This window comes from Mirounga leonina, unplaced genomic scaffold (genome assembly GCF_011800145.1).
Source record: "Mirounga leonina isolate KUSES-001 unplaced genomic scaffold, KU_Mleo_1.0 Mir_366, whole genome shotgun sequence".
Lineage (NCBI taxonomy): Eukaryota > Metazoa > Chordata > Mammalia > Carnivora > Phocidae > Mirounga > Mirounga leonina.
Window position 1 is genome coordinate 2,261,820 of NW_023270709.1, and position 19,924 is coordinate 2,281,743.

The window sequence follows — 19,924 nt, forward strand, 5'->3', positions numbered from 1 at the left end:
TACAGATGTGTAGCAATCTCCTTCCCAGGACAGTGGGATTCACTTGGAAACCACAAGGTCTGTAGGCAATTTCTGGGAGGTTCATCGGGCATTTGTTACAGTCCTTCAGCTCCCTGGGAGAAGCTATGTGGCCCATGGGCCATGGACAATGGGATGTGTGTGGAACAGTTTGACAGAGTCAGGTGGCCACAAACATGTGCCCTTCTCAATAGCCTGCCGCTGTCCTTCCTGGGACATTTTGCTGTCCCTGCAGTATACTGTATATCCTAGAGCTTCCTTGATGAGTTGACCCCTCAGTGTGGCCTGCTTCTGTCTCAGAGGGAGGTCCACTGAGCCCCCTCTCCTCTAGGACTTATCTCCTCATCCCCTGAACCCTCCCTGCTTCCCCACTACATCCTTTGTTGCACCCACAGAACTTCATCCTGCAGGAACTTTCTGTCATTTCACTTGTCACACTGTGTTATGCAGTGTGTGTGCATGTGTGTGCATGTGTGGAGAGCCCCTTGAGGCTGATTTGGGGTCTTATCTCAGCACCCCCAACTTCTAACATGTTGCCTGGCATAAGGGTAATGAATCATACATTCGATGAGTGTAGGATTGGGGTGATTCTAACCTGTGTACTTCAAACTTTTACATAATGCATTTCTGTCGAAGGGGAAAAACTTAAGCTCACCCTTCCCATCCCCTGGGATAGGGTTGAAATCATTAGCTAATATCTTAGAGTAAAACATGTATCTAGTATGAAGTTCAATGTTAATGACAGAGGGTGGAAATATATTGTATTCATTTACTTGAGCTTCTGTAACCAACTACCACAGACTTGGTGACTTAAAAAATAAACATTTATTTCTCATGTTTCTGGAGTTTGGGAAGTCTAAGATCAAGGCACCAGCAAATTTGATGTCTGGTAAGAACCCTCTTCCTGGCTCACTATGTCTTCACATGATAGAAGGGGCTGGAGTCTATTTTATAAGATACTAATTCCATTCATGAAGGCTCCACCCTTATGACCTGATCACCTCCTAAAGGCCCCACCTCCTATTACCATCACACTGGGCATTGGGGTTTCAACATATGCATTTTGTGAGGATATAGCCATTAATTCTACAGCCACTATATTTTGTTTGTTTTTATTTTTTAATTTAATTTTATTATGTTATGTTAATCACCATACAGTACATCATTAGTTTTTGATGTAGTGATCCATGATTCATTGTTTTCGTATAGCACCCAGTGCTCCATGCAGTACATGCCCTCCTTAATACCCATCACTGGGCTAACCCATCCACTGAACCCCTCCTCTCTAAAACCCTCAGTTTTTTTCTCAGAGTCCATAGTCTCTCATGGTTCATCTCTCCCTCTGATTTCCTCCCCTTCATTCTTCCCTTCCTTCTCCTAATGTCCTCCATGCTATTCCTTATGTTCCACACATAAGTGAAACCATATGATAATTGACTATCTCTGCTTGACTTATTTCACTTAGCATAATCTCCTCCAGTCCCATCCATGTTGATGGAAAAGTTGGGTATTCATCCTTTCTGATGGCTGAGTAATATTCCATTGTATATATGGACCACATTTTTATCCATTCATCTGTTGAAGGGCATCTCGGCTCTTTCCACAGTTTGGCTATTGCAGACATTGCTCCTATGAACATTGGGGTGCATGTGGCCCTTCTTTTCACTACATCTGTGTCTTTGGGGTAAATATCCAGTAGTGCAATTGTATAGCAACTATATTTTAAATAGCCATTTTGAAACTCTTAAATGTAGGGGGTTGATTTCTTGTCAGATCTTGTCATATTAGTACCAAATGTTTTTAACCTGAAAAGGCAGCTGACAAAGAGCTTGTACTCAGGGGAAAACAGGCTCTGCCATTTTCTATTTGCTTGCTCTTTTTTACTACTGTTTTTTATTCATAGTTTCTTTCCAAATAATTCTTTCTGAGGTTGTCTACTTAACACCAGAAGATTTTACCTACAAATCCACTTAGGGAGGTCCCTGCAGTGCACTGAGATCACCAGGGAAGTTACCATTGCCAGCATCTGCCTCAGGAAGGCCCACCTCCTGTTACAACCCTGCTGTGTGGATCACAGAGCATGGTGGCCACCTGGATGGCCAAAATGGGACCATTGTCACTAAGCGAAGGATGAGTTCAGCATTAAAAAAAATAGAAACAGATATTCTAATATATTCTTTTGAGACCCCTTTCATGCTCTGCTCACTAACAATGTAAGCTCTAAGGGGGCCAGGAGTTGCCCTATACCTACTGCATACCAGCCCCTAGAATAGTACTTGGCATGTGGTAGATACTCAATACATGCTTCCTGAAGGAGCAAAGGTATTTGGATTGAAATCAACTTTTCATGAACCAAAGACTGACATAGAAGCAGGTAATAAAGATTCAGGTGGAGTCCTGACTTCATGTCTAGACCAGTCTTCTCAAGGCCGGAGCTCCTTCTAATCTGAGAGGACCTCGGACCAACTCCCCAGACTCTCACACACTGCATCCATTGAGTTTGAACAAGTTCCCTATAAATTAACAGAGGGGGTTATGGAGTGGCTAGTATCCAATTTGGAGGCCTTCAGATTCACAAAGAATTCACTAAAAACAAAAGTTTGGGGGGCTCCTGGGTGGCTCAGTCAGTTAAGCATCCAACTCTTAATTTTGGCTCAGGTCATGATCTCAGGGTTGTGGGATCAGGCCCTGCATCAGGCTCCGCATTCAGTAAGAGCCTGCTTGAGGATTCTCTCCCTCTTCCTCTGCCCCTCCCCCGGCTTGTTCTCACTCTCTCTCTCTCTCAAATAAATAAGATATATCTTAAAAAAAAACTTCGGTTATAGTTTCCCAAATGGGGATAAAGGCATAAAAGTAATAGTCACAGCAGCAGCAGCAGAAGTAGCAATAAGAGTAGCAACGATGGCAGTGGTAGAAGTAGCAGTGGTGGTGGTAGCAGAGGGATAGTTGTAGTAGTTGCTGGAGTAGAGATAGCAGCACTAGAAGTGGTAGCAGTCGAAGTAGCAGTGGTGGTGGCAGCGGTAACAGTAGTAGCAGCAGCAACAGTAATTATGGTAGCAACAGCATCAGTAGATATGGTGGCAGAATGGCAGCTGTAGTCACCCTTTATTGAATACTTCCTATGTGCAAAACACTATCCTAGATGTAATCGAGTTTAATCCTAAAAATCTCCATGTTAAAAATGCTTAGAAGCTTCAGTTGCCTTCAAAATCATGTCTGAGCTCCTTAACTGGACTTCCCACACCAGCATCTAGCCCCACGTAGCTGTCCTCTAGCCTCATGCTACACTGGCACTCAACCTGTGTCCTTCTTTCAGTTCCTCTGCACATCCTGTCCACTCCCCTGTGCATGATACATGGGAATAGGCACCAGTCCTTACCATTTCCAGCCCCCTAGCCCATCCCTTATTCCACAGGCTTAGCATATAGGCAATCCTATCAGATGAAAGCACCTCAGGCATGGTAGTGCTGTGTTGTTGTAATTGCTCATTTAACACTTTATCTCCTCCTATGGAGTCAGAAAAGGATGAAGCACTCAAAAAAGAATGGGGACATACCAAAAGGGCATAAAAGTCAACCTGATAGAGCTCCCAATGGCAAGAGTGGGAAGAGCTGAGAGAAGAAAAATAATTATAATCATAATATTGGTTCTAATACATAGAATAAAATAAATGTCCGTGGGTCTCTATTAATATAAAAATTGTAGCAATTACAATTACTCATGACTAAGTAATGAGTCTCAGACTCGTAAGTCTAAGAGTGACTTATGCTCCCCTAGATTCTGTTGCATTTAAAACTGTTTTTAGAAAAATGAGTACAGAGAGTTGGTTCCTAGTTTCAGGCTCCCCAGGCTGGCAAAAACTGGAATTGCTCCAAAGCCACCAATTTCTTTGATGGCCAATCACCAGAATTCTCTACTGGGTAAAGAGAAGTCCCCAAAGGAGATGGGAGTGGGCTCCTAAACTGTGTGAGGGGCTGCTTTGGGTGGTATGAAAATAGCCATGACCAGACAAGCAAGGTCCCCACTCTCCTGGGGCCAAAGTCTCCATGAGAAGTTGGTGACTGGAATGCAACTATGATTGGGAAGCAGAGATTTAAAAATGTAGAGATGGATTTTGTGGAGAAGTGGTTGATTCCAATATACAATGGAATATTATTCAGCCATAAAAAAGAAAAATCTTGCCATTTGCAAAGACATGGGTGGAGCCAGAGAGTATAATGCTAAGTGAAATAAGTCAGAGAAAGACAAATACTAATTGATTTCACTCATAGGTGGAATTTAAGAAACAAAACAAACCAACAAAGGAGAAAAAAGAGAGAGAGAGAGAAAGCAACAAACAGACTCAACTATAGAGAAAAAACTGATGGTAACCAGAGGGGAGGAGGTGAGGGAAAGTTAAGTAGGTGTGGGGGATTAAGGAGTGCCCTTGTCGTGATGAGTACCAGGTGATGTTTGGAATTGTTGAACCACTATATTGTACTCCTGAAGCTAATATGACACTGTATTTTAACTATACTGGAATTAAATTTAAAGAAAAGAAGAGGTAGTTGATTCCAGGTTTGGAGCAGGGAAAATGCCAGATAAACCTGAGACTTGTGGGGCCAGAAAATAGGAAAGTGTTTGAAAAAGAAAGGGAAGGAACAAGACACAATTTGAATGAGCTCCCATTGGCCAAAATTGGAATAATTTGAGATTAAGGGATAATCCCACAAATAAATAATGGATTCTAATACATACAAGTAATGTATTCTAATCCACAGAAAAAAATATTCATGAGTCTATAGTGATGTAGATATATAGGTAAATGACAGAGAAGGAGCAACTCTTCCTTACATAAGAATTCAAGTTAATAAATATGGAAGGAATAAGGGAAATACAAAATCACCAATAGACAAATATGATCGTAATAATCATTGCAAGCAAGATTCTCTGATGGATACAAAAATCACTGGGCTAAGCCTGAGAAGAAACAGGATGTATTCAGTCTCAACTTATTTCCCCAAAGAGATTGATCAGTTAGAAAGAGAAAAATAGTAACTTTGCAGTGGAGAAACTCCGAAGCCACCTTAACGAAGTGCTTAAGGAAACATCACCAAGGAGATCTATCAGCTGGCATACCCCTGATATGAATGCACAGAGGAGGATGCAGCATCATTTCCATGGGATCCCTGCCAAAAATGCATCATCTCCATATAATCAGTAATGAGAAAACATCAGACAAATCCAAATTTTGAGACATTCTATAAACTGACTAGCACCATCAAAAGTGTCAAGGCCATGAAAAGCAAGTTAAGACTGAGGAAACATCAAAAAAACATTTCTGGTGATCTGCTCTCTGAAAAACAAAATAGGAAGAGTTGGATAAAGAGATGCTTAATCTTAAACTCTGGCAGGAATTGGTTATCATATGGAAAGCTTGAGAGTCAAGTAAAATGTATCTCTGAGGTTTCTATAGGGATAACATGAAGTATCAGAGAAAAAGCACCTGAATTTGGCCAGTGTAGATGGACAGTTAAGATAGTGCAAACCCAAATATCTTATTTGTCTCAATAGCAGGTTGAAAAAATAATCTTTATTTGAAAAATTTCCCAAGTTCTCATTTTCCCTGTCAGGTAGCTTACTTTGTACAGAATGCTATTTTAAGTCCTATGGAAAATAACAAAGACATAGAAAACACAACTCTTGCTCTTAGAACTTTTAGGGGGAAGAAGGATATTACAAGAGAAATACACAAATCAAAGATTAAAAACATGCCTATATTGAATGGATAAAGAAAATATGGTATATACATACAATGGAATATTATTCAGCCTTTAAAAAAGAAGGAAATTCTGCCATATGTGACAGCATGGATGGGTCTGGAGGACATTAGGCTAAGTGAGATAAGCCAGGTGCAGAAAGACAAATACTGTATGATCTCAATAATAATTAGAATCTAAAATAGTCAAACTGATAAAAGCAGCAAGTAGAATGGTAATCGCCAGGAGCTGGGAGGAGGGGGACAGAGGGAGGTGGTGGTCAAAGGGTACAAAGTTTCAGTTATTCAAGATGAGTAAGTTCTAGAGTCCCACTATACAGCATAGTGCCTATAGCTAATAATACTGTACTGCATACTTAAACTTTGCTAAGAGGACGAATGATCTTATGTTAAGTGTTTTTTTTTTTTTTAAGATTTTATTTATTAGTAAAAGAGAGAGAAAGCATAAGAAGAGGAAGTGGCAGGCAGAGAGAGATATTATTATATCTCTGATTATATCCCCGCTGAGCAAGAAGCCCGATGTGGAACTCGATCCCAGGACCCTAAGATCATGACCTGAGCCTAAGACAGAAGCTTAACCAACTGAGCCACCCAGGCATCCCATATGTTAAGTGTTCTTACCACAAAATAATAATGATAATAATAATAATAATGGATGGGAGGAAACTTTGGGAGGCGATGCATGTATTTATAGCCTTGATTGTGATGATGATTTCACAGGTGTGAAACCTGTCCCCAAACTCAAGTCATATACATTAAATATATATAGCTTTTTACATGTCAATCATACCTCAATAAGGTGGTTTTTAAAATAAATAAATAAAAACTGACTTAAAAAAACATGTCCATACACCTGGGTAGCTCAGTCGGCTAAACGTCTGCCTTCAGCTCAGGTCATGATCCTGGAGGTCCCAGATCGAGCCCTGCATCATGCTCCCTGCTCAGCAGCGAGCCTGCCTCTCCCTCGGCCCCTCACCCTGCTTGTGCTCTCTCTCTCTCTCTGTCTCTGCCTCTCTTTCCCTCTCTCTCAAATAAATAAATCCAATCTTTAAAAAAAAATGCCCACAGATAGTACACATATTCTGAGATATAACCTCGTGCAAAGAAAAGGGACAGCCTATTAAAGGTGAGTGGGACAGGCAGGATCAGTCTAGGAAGAGGAAGTTGAAAGCTGTGGTTCAGTGGTTGAATTATGGCTGTGAAGAGAATATTCCCAGATGCAGAGAGACCTGCCTTTTCCTGCTGAAGACAGAGCACTTGAATTTTTAAGATATAAGGGTATGGTAGAGGTTAGAGGCAAACTTTGAGGTTTATTTTTTTGGTTGAAGAGGGCAGCATAGGCCACTGGGCCCAAGGTTATGAGAGTAATTGGTGTCGTGAAGATAAACATCTTTGAAGTACTTGGTCAGATAATTGGGGTTGATTCAAGAACATTGTGAGGCCTAAAGATTCTGAGAAGCAGGAAAGGAGTTCAGTTAGAGCCCAAAGGATTATGAAAGCTATGGTTAAGGGTGCAGAATGCTGCTGAAGACCAGACTAGGTGGGATGTCACAGAGAAGGGGCTGGTCAGTATAAGCAGAGAAGCTCACAGGCCCAGAGGCTCAGAAAAGGGATGAGGCCTTTGGATTTTTGCCAAAGAATATCATTGGTGGTTTAATAAAAGTAGTTCCTCCAAGGTAAAGACCAGAGAACTAGAGTTACCCAACTGAAAATTTACTGAGGGAAGGAACCATGCTCTAATATATCTTTGTATTTCCCCAAAATACCTAACCCAGAATGTCATCTTCGAATTTTGACAAAGGAGTTCTAGATTTCCCTGCCAAGAGCTTCAATGCAAACCACATTGCAAGCAATCCAGAAAAAGACACATATGTGAAAATAGGAGTAATTTGCATCAAAGATGTGTTTAAGGAATGAATTTTATAGTAAGAAAGAAAAAAATGGAGGGCTGGTGTAGATTGAGGGATTGAGTAAAAGTGAAGGTCAAGAGATATTGTCATAACATTTGACATAAATCAACATGGTCAGTCAATCTTAATATGTGTTAACTTTCTGTTCTTAAGAAACTGTTTGATGGTTTCGATTATAATATCTTTCTATGCCCCTAAAAGTATAAACGTCAGAAAAAAAAATGGAGATAAAAACAATTTATATAAATAATGTGTGACCTCACCACACATGTTGGGGTTTTCCCTAACTCTTGTGCGTTTTTCTCAGTTAAGATTGTATCACGCATACGATTTTGCATTCTGCTCTTTTCCCTTAACTTTATATCATAAGCATTTCCCCCAAATTAACAAAAATTTTCATAAATAAATTTCCCAACTGTGTGAAAGTACTAACATCTATTTAATTGTTCCTCAATGATTAGATATTTAAATTAATTCCAAGTTTTATAGTAACAAATGCTGAGATGAACATTTTGAAGAATGTTCAGTTGCTTTCTAGAAAGAGTGTTTATTTCAGCCATACAGGTGTTGTTTCATATGGTATCATTTTTTATTTATTTATTATTTAATTTAAATTCAAGTTGCCAAGGTATAGTACATCATTAGTTTTTTATACAATGTTCAATGATTTATTAGTTGAATATAACACTCATTGCTCATCATATCACATGCCCTCTTTAATTCTCATCACCCAGTTACCCCATCGCCCCACCCACCTCCCTTTCTGCAACCCTCAGTTTGTTTCCTGGAGTCAAGAGTATCACATGGTTTGTCTCTGGTCTCATTTAAATGGGCATGAATTTTCTCTTTTTAATGATCATTTACTCATTTATTCAGAAAACATTTATTGAGTATCTAATATGAGTGGAAATTGTTCTATGTGCTGGCTATGCCAGTTGGCAAGAGCATCAAAGTCCCTACCTTCACGGGGCTCATGTTTTAGTAAGCCGAGATAAGCCATCAACAATGTCAACAAATGTTGGAGAGGATGTGGAGAAAGGAGAACCCTCTTACACTGTTGGTGGGAATGCAAGCTGATGTAACCACCCTGGAAAACAGTATGGAGGTTCCTCAAGATGTTAAAAATAGAGCTACCCTAAGACCCAAAATTTGCACTACTGGGTATTTACCCCAAAGATACAGATGTAGTGAAAAGAAGGGGCACCTTTACCCCAATGTTCATAATAGCAATGTTCACAATAGCCAAACTGTGGAAGGAGCCAAGATGCCTTTCAACAGATGACTGGATAAAGAAGATGTGGTCCATATATACAATGGAATATTACTCAGCCATCAGAAAGGATGAATACCCACCATTTGCATCAACATAGATGGAACTGGAGGGGATTATGCTCAGTGAAATAAGTCAAGCGGAGAAAGACAATTATCATATAGTTTCACTCATATGTGGAACATAAGGAATAACACAGTGGACCATAAGGGAAGGAACGGAAAACTGAAGGGGGAGAAATCGGAGAGGGAGATGAACCATGAGATACTCTGGACTCTGGGAAACAAACAGGGTTTCAGAGGGGAGGGGGGTTGGGGGATGGGGTAGCTGGGGGATGGGTATTAAGGAGGGCACATGTTGTGATGAGTACTAGGTGTTATATGCAACTAATGAATCATTGAACACTACATCAAAAACTAATGATGTACTATACAGTGGCTAACTGAACATAATAAAAATAAATAAATAAATAAATAAATAAATAATAAAGTAAATAAAATAAAATAAAATGTTAACATTTTGTTTTAGGTGTATGGGAAGTCTCTGTACTATTTTTTGCAACTCTTCTGTTAAATCTAAAATAAAAAAGTTAAAAAAAAAACCAGTGTCAACAAGTTACGGAAGTAGATTGTGAAGAACCATGTGCAAAGATTAGGCAAGTGTCTAAGTGTTGGCTCGGAGGGTAACCCTGTATAGTGATCTTTGAGTAAAGGCCTGATGAAAGGCGGGGAGCAGGCACAGATAAGTGCAGAGTTTTCCAGACAGAAGAGTTATTAGTGAAGCTGAACATTTTTTTCAATATTAATAATATTGGGCTCATTTCATAATGAGGCATTTGGCTAAGGGCTGTCTTCACTGCTCAGCTCTTTCTGTTGACATCAGGCACCTCAGCTCATAATGTCCACTTCACTTCTCCACCAGGTTATAGTGACACATGATTGAAGAATCAGTGAAGAAAGCCACACTTAGTAAGCTGTAGACCAGATGTTAGGTTGGCTTCTTTGCAGTTTGCTGCAGAACAGATCCAAAGTGGCAATTTGTGGAGACTTCTAACCTCCCCCACAGTGCACCTAGACCAGGCAAACAGGTCCCTGACTGAATGCATGGCTCCCAGCCTCTCTCATTCCTGGGCAAGGTAGAACATTTTCATGTTTCAAGAACAGTTTGGGAGAAGAATCCTCCAAAAAGTCACTGTATTCACAGGAAGCTCCCCCAACTTCCTTCCTTTGCCTGCTCACACTTGGCACCTGACTGTTTTCCTTCTTTCCCTCACAGCTCCCAACAAGTCTGCTCTGACTGGGCATGGCATAGAGCAGCACTACCTTCCAGGGCAAAGGAACCTACAGCAGCCTTTAAAGGAAGTTACCTCGGGTCGTTCCCACCCAGAGCCACTCCACAGCCGCACTGAATGAAACCTCCTTGGAGGGAAGTGATCAGCATCCATGGTCAGAGGAAACCTAGTTCCTCCTGACCTCCCACTGCCCCCAACTTTACAAGTTTGGGGCAGGCAAATAGAGAAGCCTGCTGTTAACTGAAATAACCACTGTGTTTAAGATAGTTAATGAGTCCTCCGCTATCTCCCTGTCTGCCAGTGGGCCATATATGCCTCGTCCCCTACCTAACCTGCTTCCAAAGTTGAATTCCAACTACTTTTTACAGGACAATCTGCCCAAACATCCTTCTAGTGCCTCAAGCCCCAATTCCCAAGACACAGTTAACACCCTCCATCCTATATGTCACTCTTTGTCATCATTTCCTGTTCCTTGTTCTCAGTATGTCTGGTGTCTCCCTCTTTTGCCCATGCCTCAGTGAGCCATGACTCTCTGCTCCAGTGCCTCCTTCTCTGTGACCTCCTTGGTCCTCAGGGCCTGCCCCAGACCCAGAAACACCTAGACCTTCCACCTGCATGCTCTTGTACCTCCAATCTATGTTGTACCCACTGCAAAGTTGTCTTCCTGAAACTTGAGTTGGGTTGAGGCACCTCCTGCTCCAAAACTGTTAATGTACCTCCCTGCTGCCCCATGTTGTCCAAAGTGTGTGGTCCTGGAACCTCTGAATCAAAATTCCCACTGTCTGATGGAAATGCAGATTCCTAGGCCTGCTGACTGAGTCTGAATCTCTAGGATCACAGTGATGATAAAGAACCAACATTCTGCCAATAAAATACAAATTTCTTGGGGCGCCTGGGTGGCTCAGTTGGTTAAGCGACTGCCTTCGGCTCAGGTCATGATCCTGGAGTCTCGGGATCGAGTCCCGCATCGGACTCCCTGCTCAGCAGGGAGTCTGCTTCTCCCTCTGATCCTCCCCCCTCTCATATTCTCTCTCTCTGTCTCATTCTCTCTCTCAAATAAATAAATAAAATCTTAAAAAAAAAATACAAATTTCTTAGTTGGTCTCAAGACCTTCCATGGTCTCCCTTAATGGGCTTTAACTCTCGTTTCTGTCCCTTTTACCCTGAGTCCTTACCTCTACCCTGGACTATGCTCTTTTACCAACATCCCCTCTGTCATATTTCAGGACTTTGTTCTCATTGGTCTCAGCCTAGAGTGTCCTTTTCTCTTCTTCTATGATATTGAAACCTTGTGATTTCAAGGTTCAGGTCAAATGCCATCTCCATGATGCTCTCTAATTTTCTCAGTTGCCCTTCTCCTTTTCCATTTTGTCATAATTATATTTCATTCTGCTTTGTGTTTCCTCCTGTGGGTAAATGGTGTGGGCACAGTCCAGGCCCATAATGTGGTGGGCTCCATGTAGTGGTTATCCTTATGTCTTCCTTGGTGCCTGGTGCTGTGTCTCATAAAAGCACCTTATCTGAAATAAACCACAGAGTCTCAGAAGAAAATCATGCTTTGTTGAGATTCAGGATGTAATTCAGCTTGAAATGGGTACAAGAGAAATGTTGTGTCCTTGCTGCCAATTTCAGGACTCTGCTCTAGCAAGCTCTGCCTCCCCAGGAGAGGGAGGGAACCTGTAGCAGAATGTCTTATTGAGAGAGGATGGGTGCCCTAGACAGTTCACACAACCACTCTGGAGAAGGGACTCGAAAAACACAGTGGAATGTTTACTGCCACGTGGAGAGAACAGCCCATGACACCATTAAAGAGGGAATGAATGGTGTGGTGGGTGAGTGGGACTTACAGTGCCCCGAAATCACACAATGAAGGCAGCTGCTTATATTTCTGTAAGAGACCTGGTCTCACAGTGGGGTTTGCAGCCCCTAGAAAAATAAGTGCCTCCTGTGGTTATACTTTTGCACATTAAGATATCTCAACTGGACAAATGGAAAAGTGAACAGAAATCTCTCTCAGACAGTCAGAAAGAGCTATGAGGCTGGGGGTGTGGGCTGAATACACCTCAGCAGAGTTCATGGAGTCCCATCACAAAATACTAGGGAGACATGTATCTACAAAACCCATGGTGAAGAGAGTGCTAAAATTCCTGAGATCTATGCATGATAATTCAATATTTCAATAATAGACTTTTTTTTTCCTGAAAATTATTTGATAGGTTAATGCAAAAACAGCACCTACAAAATATACATTCATCTAAGGGGTGTTTTAGCATGGGAATCAAACATATCCTGGAGCTTAATTTTATTGATGGACCTTAAACTTGATTTTCAAAAGGAAGAAACACTGAAGGAATTGGGAAATTTCCATGAAAAAAAAAAAAAAGAATATCGATCTCAAATTTATAAAGATGGTGGCAAAAAAGAGTGTATTGGGGGGACTTTTGTTACAAATGCTACAGAAATAAGCCAATAAACAGTAAAAGTTTACCCAAACAAGGTACAGCATATTAATTTATAAAATAAAAAAGTTCATATAATCACAGACTCACAAAACACAGCATGTTAAGCCTCCCAAAAGTTCTATGTAGGTCGCCCAGGATGAACACACCCAAGTACAACCTGTAAGAATTCATTTATGAACTGTGACTCCGTAGTTAGGGACTATAGTGACACATTGATTGTTCAAGATAAAAGCAAAGTACATCTGCCAAAGAAGCTTAATTAAAATGTTCACAGCATAGCCCCTCTGATGCCTTATCTTTTATAGAAGTTGGTTCCTTTTTACACTTGACAGATGATACCAAATAAAAACAGAGTATCAAATTCAGTGAGCAGAAAAGGACAGACAAGTCCATGGGATTATTCAAAATGTACTGCCTACTTGCTTTGAATAATATTTTGCAAAGAGTTGAAGAAAAGACCCACAACATTTAGAGGAAAAGGGGAATTTTTGAAGGGAGTTTCAAAACCACAATTTCAGTTTAAACTGGATGAAGGACACAGGTTAGTTCACTAACAGAGGTTAGTTATTTCTGTGAGCTGGATGCCTGGGAGGTGTTGCAGGAGTACAAAGACAGCCTGAATAGCGGGGTGGGGGGGGGCGGCTAACAGAGGACACATAGGGATGGGAGGAGAGAAGGGCTGATGAGGCACTCACAAGGTCAGCAGGGAGGAGGGCTCACATCTCACTGGAGATCTTGGGAATTCCTGAGCAGAATCAGCCTCCTAAAAGCCCTCTGCTGTTCATAAAAAGTGCCATTATCTGGTGCTGTAGGATAAGTGTTATGGAAAACAACTTACAACAACACATGCCCTTCAAGAATGCCCAAATATTTTGTGCAACTGTACCTGTCAGTTGAATGCCACCAACATGATTTATGTTCATCCCTGCAGGTCCGCGAGTCCCTTCACTAGTCTTACTACCCTGCTCATACGTACCCTTTCAAAACTTTGAAGGTTTGAGGTGAAATGGCTAGGCAGAGTCCAAACATATATCTTACCAAGCACCTGGGCCTGACTGCAATGGATGCTCAGAGGGAAACAGAACAAGCATCGTGGTGGCGCCTCCAGTCATTCCTTTACTCACTCATTTGGCTGTATCAACAAGTTGTAAGTGGAAGCAGTAACTCCCTCTGGGACAGGAGGACAGGGTGGAAAGGAAGTTGACTGGGCAATCGCATCTCCTGCCTTGTCTTCTCTGCAGGGGAAGGAGGTAGAGGTGACGGGCAAGTGGGGCAAAATCATGTAGCACTCCGCACTGTGAGGAGTAAGTTAGCAAGAAAAATGCAGGGGGCAAAAGCCAAGCCTGCAGGACTACCAAAACACAAGAAAGGACAAGTGTGTGTGGCTTTGTTTCCTCAGGACCACCCTGAGGAGAGAAGGGAAGCAAATGGAGGTGGCAGAGGTGATAATCTTGGGAAGGGACCGGCAAAATGGGTCGGTGCCAAGTCAAAAACAGGGGGTTGCGGACATCAGCAAGACATGACCGAGGGCTGTCTTCACTGCCCAGGTCCTTCTGTTGACATTAGCACCTCTAAAAACCCCTTGATCTCAAATGTTCCTCTCTAAAGTGGAGTCATAATGCCTGCTTAACTTCTCCCTTGGATTATAGTGAAAAATGATTGAGGAAACGATATTCAAATATGTCACAAGCCTCTCTGAAGTAGCAGAAATGAGGCCTGGCATTGCCAGCAGGCTGACACTGGTTGACAAGAGTCTAGTGGGAAAATTCCAAGCTTCACCAGTGAACTTGAAAGGACAGAAGTTCTAATCTGCAATCAGAACACGTCTGGGGAGTGGGATGGGCTTCCAAACCAGACGGGGCAGGCCTGGTGTTGCCCTCTGTCCTCCTCACAAATATCCAGACTTGAATGAGTGTGTGGCCTTGTGGGCATGTGCCATGCCTTAGGGGAATACCCACTCCCCCCCAGGCAGACACAGAAGGCCCTTGGAGGGTCAGCCCTTTATTCTAGGTCAAGATCCAAAGCAGGGATCTCACATCAAACTTCCAAAGGTGTCCATTTTGAGCTTCTGGCGGCTTTACAGGATAGGTGGAGAACACATCAAAACCACTGTCCAAATCCAATTGCCAAGTGACTTAGCCAGGATAGCTCCCTCACACTTCTGAAACAGGACAAATGAGCTACCTTTATTAATGCCTTGGAACATTAAAAAGAAAATATTTTTTAAGCTAAACATAGGTAGAGGAGTGTTGAAAAGAGGATTTTTTGAGTTTCCTAATATCCAAGGTAAAATAAACTTAGTCACTCTTGCTAAAAACCACTTAATGTGTGTAAAGCCCTTAAACTCCTGTGTGATAGAGGCCATTCTAGCATATAAAGTATGGAGCAAAGGAGGAACCAACAGTTTCTCACTCTAAAATACCCTCTGTGAATCCTCCCCAAATAGCCAGAGGGATGACTCTCCTCTCCCACCCACTCCTCCTCCACCAGCTCCAAGTGCCAAACCTTCCTCCAGTTCCTACACCAGGTCTTGGGTTCTCTAGCCTGTTGGTCATTGTCCACAGTTCCCCTACCTGCAATATACTTCCACCCTGCCCTGCCTGGGAAATCCCAGCTCTCCCATCAGAGTTCTGTTCTAAGATCACTTCTTCCATTAAACCTCTCTGAAACATTGGCTGAGGCCTTTCTAGTAGGCATTGCATCTTAGCTTCTCTTCCTGCCCCTCCTGCTTCCTTCTCCTGACTCCATAGGTATTTAGCCTGTGGGTATTTACTCCCTAATTCCTATAAGTCCCACAACCTAACCTCCATTTTCAGGTTTGCTGCTGTTTCACCATTTAGAAACTCCTCAGTCTTCAACTGAGGATCCCATTGTATTCTTGTCCCCAAAAGCATCCCCTTAAAGGCAAGACACATTCATTTTTAGAGCTCATTGCTATAAGACACTCAGCACATTTAGATGCTATGGTTCAAAGATGAGCAAGAGATAATTCTGTGCTTCCAAATGCTAAGGGATCAAAGAGACAGTGACCCCAAAGGAAATACAGCACTTAAGCCTGGATGTTGGGATGTCATTTCAAATGTCCCCTGTCTACTCTCCCATAAACCTCTTCCTCCTCCAGACTTCTTTATTTAGGTTCTTGGTCATATCATTCCTCCAATCTCTGAGTTTGGAAACTCTAGTTATCTCTGACTCCTACCTTGTCATACCACATCCACAGAACCTTTTATGTACTCTTCTTTCTTCTAATTACCTCTCCACCTGCCCCTGTCTGAGAACTCCTTGTCTCTCACCTGGGTCCTTCAAGGACTTCTGGGCAGGCATTGCCTGCTACTCCCAGGCAATTCTTCCTTCAGTGTAGTTCTTACCTCATAACGGGAACACAAGTCACGGTGATGTAAAGCTTATGAATCAGTTATGTGGCTTTACCTGTATCATTACTCTATGGTATGTGACCAGGAATGTACTAGATAGATGCTGCTTTGTTGCGCTGGATTCTCAGAGTAGTGATAACCAGCCAGTGGATAACTCATGTAAACAAGAAGTAGTCCTGCATGGTTGTAAGCCCCTGAGATTTCGGGGATTTGCTACCAGAGCATAATCTAACATTCCCTGAAGATATACTCTACCACTCAAAATCCCCCAACTCTCAGAAGTAGTACTTCATTTAAAAATAATGGTGTGTTTTTTCACAGTATTCAACTGAAAAGACAGTTCATGAACTTTAGTATAGCCCAACATGATGAACTGGTACAAATGGGTGGAATTAGATAAACCTATTTGGTTTTCACCTATTGCTTCAATTTTCAGAAAACACCCAGAGTTATTGCATTTGCATTTTGGTTGGCTTGGTGAAGGGAGTTGGCAATATCAAGTGGTCCCTTGCTAAAAACCACGTCATTACTCATGTAGAGAGCATAACAAGTCAGTGAGAAAAGAAATGTTACAAGGAAGCTTCTTGGAATACTGGCAAGAAGAGGAGACAAAAAGGGAACAGTTGTTTATAAACAAAGGGAAAGGAGACGACATTGCCTTAGCGTCTTTGACTTTGTGACTTTTTATTACATAATTGATTAAAATGACCAGTCCAATTTCCTACAAGCCTGAAAGTGGGTTATACTCTGCCTAGGGAAAAACCACATGTATTAGCTCTGTGGCCTAAAAGAGTTCACAAGCTAGTCTTGAACAGCCTGTGTTCTGGAAATGCTCATGATGGAGCTCTGCAAAGTTCTTTCCTTGAAGGAACTCAAAGCACTTTGCAAATTAAATTAGGAAAGTGTATGCAACTCTGTATGAAAAAAAATCATATTTACATACCATATTGGTATTAGAATTTATCACTTTACAAAGAAAGATCAGTACAATTCCTTTAAACTGGGTGTTCAGTGAAAGCATTTAACATATAATTTCATTTCCAGAGTATTCCATCCCAACTCCTCTCCTATGTAAGTTGCTTATAAGTTTAGTTTTTTTTTTTTTTTTTCCCAAAGGATTAAATACTTGAGAGTAGTGGCTGAGAAGCAGTACCTTTTCCTTCAGTTTCCTCAAAGTGAATATAGCTTCATGAAGAAGAATGAAGACCAGTGGTTAGGTCACTGACTTAAAAAAAAAAAAAGGAAAACACAGCTTTTCTTACTCCGAATTTACCATAACCAAAAAGGCCACTGGACTGTCATTAATGGTTTTAAGTTAAAGCAGAAATAAGAAAACAATTTATTTAGGGTTGGAAGAAGGTTTAGTGGTTGCCTGCTGCCAGCCTCCACTTCACAGACAAGGAGAACAGGTCAGGAAGATTGCCTCTTACCCAAGTTGTCCTAACCAGTGAGTGCCCAACTGGAATGAAAATGCCACGTCCAGACTGACAGGCCTGCACTCAGAGGCTGATTCTGAAATATCAGTGCAAGCAGCTAAATACCTGTAGACTAGGAGAAAGAACTGTTGGTCAGAATGTGTCCTTAGGCAAACCATTGGACCTCAGTGGACCTCTTTCCTTATCTGTACAATGGGGCTGAATATTGCCTGCCCTGCCCACTAGGCAGATATGTGGTTGGGAGATCAAACGAGATAAAGTCTATGAAACTTCTTAAATGTTGAAGCACAACATAAATAATAATAATCCCAATTTGTTGAACACTTGGGACATGCCAAGCATTGTGCTAAGCATCATTTCATTATCATAGCACATTATCACAGGCAAGAAAGCCATTACCTTCTTTGCATATATGAAAGTAAGACTTTGGTTAAATAGTTCACCCAAGACCTCATGGATTTGAACCAAATCTAGCTGACCCTCATACTTGAGTATTTAATTATCAATAGTACCATACAATAATCATGCTATAATACTATATAATGTAATACAATAATACTATATTATATTACTATAGTATATCAAATAGTATAACACATATATAGTGTATATTACTATATTACTATAGCATATTGTATATTACTATACTAGTATCTGTATACTATTATATAATACCATTAGTACTACATATAATACATATAATATTACAAATATAATATATAGTATTATTATATAATAATATAATAATACAATAATAGTATAATAATATTGCATTACAAGATGCATGGTTAATAGTAATACTTAACATTGCATACACATATTGCCAAGGAGGAGATATTTATCCTAGATGATTCTACATCATAACAACAAAATATGTTTAGTATTTTCCTGATTTTTCATAAGTAGTTATAAATGATTGCCCTTTAAACTATTTCAAGCATATAGTTCCATTATTTTTAACAAACTGTAGTGCCACCCCCTTTAAAAAATGAATTAGGGATAAAATAGCTTTAACAAAAACAAGATTTCAAGGGTGCCTGGGTGGCTCAGTTGGTCAAGCATCTGTCTTCTGCTCAGGTCATGATCCCTGGGTCCTGGAATCCAGCCCCAAGCTCAGCAGGGAGTCTGCTTCTTCCACTCCCTCTGCCTCTCCCCTTGCTTGTGCTCTCTCTCGCTCACTCTCTCAAATAAATAAATAAAAAATCTTAAAAAAAAACAACAACCCAAGATTCCAATAATTTATTGTTTTGTCTAGGATGGGTTTTTAAAAATATTTTTCTTGGGGCATCTGGGTGGCTCAGTTGGTTAAGCGTCTACCTTTGGTTCAGGTCATGAACCCTGGGGTTCTGGGACATGATCTGGGGTCCTGGAATTGAGCCCTGCATGGGGCTCACTGCTCAGTGAGGAGCCTGCTTCTCTCTCTCCCTCTGCCCCTCCCACTGCTCATGCTCTCTCTCACTCACTCTTTCTCTCTCTCAAATAAATAAAATTTTATTTTATTTTATTTTATTTTATTTTATTTTATTTTATTATTTATTTATTTTTTTTTAATATTTTATTTATTTGACAGAGAGAGACACAGCAAGAGAGGGAACACAGCAGGGGGAGTGGGAGAGGGAGAAGCAGGCTTCCCACTCAGCAGGGAGCCCGATGTGGGGCTCGATCCCAGGACCCTGGGATCATGGCCTGAGCCGAAGGCAGACGCCTAATGACTGAGCCACCCAGGCACCCCTAAATAAAATTTTTAAAAATATTTTTCTTGAATATGAATTTAAAAAAATTAACTTGTTAACATATTGAATCTAAGTAAATGTAACCTGTCTTACAGTCTTTTTATGGTCATGTAAATTGAAAATTGCAATGCACCATTCAGATTGGGCTCCAGTTACAACTTCTGGAAACTCACTGAAATAACCTCCTCACGGAATATAATGATCAGCTCCTGTTTTGGATAGACACTCAATTAACTGATTTCCTATTTGTTTTCACTTTTTAACAGGTTGTGACATTTGAAGATAAATGTCTAGTCTTTTACCGTTACTGAAGAGCCCTTTGGTTTACTCAAGTGTATGTATGGGGGGGAATGCTCAACTTTTAAAAACTTTTGTCATTTTTGTTTCAACTATGACTAAGATGTAAGTCTTTGCTGAGTAACTGGCAACTCCTACCTATTTACTCCCTCCCCTTCACCAGGGGTAATGAGGACATCAAGAGTTTTAGTGTTTGAAATATATTATTCTTTGTATTCACCTCATCATTAAAACAAAACAAAAATCACTTCTAGCAGATCAATATGACAAATGAGTAAACCAGAAGATGGCGTTGAAGATTAGCAATCACATTTTAAAGCAAGGTAGATGTGAAGTCTCAGAAAGTTTCATACAATGACTGTTGTTTTGCACTTC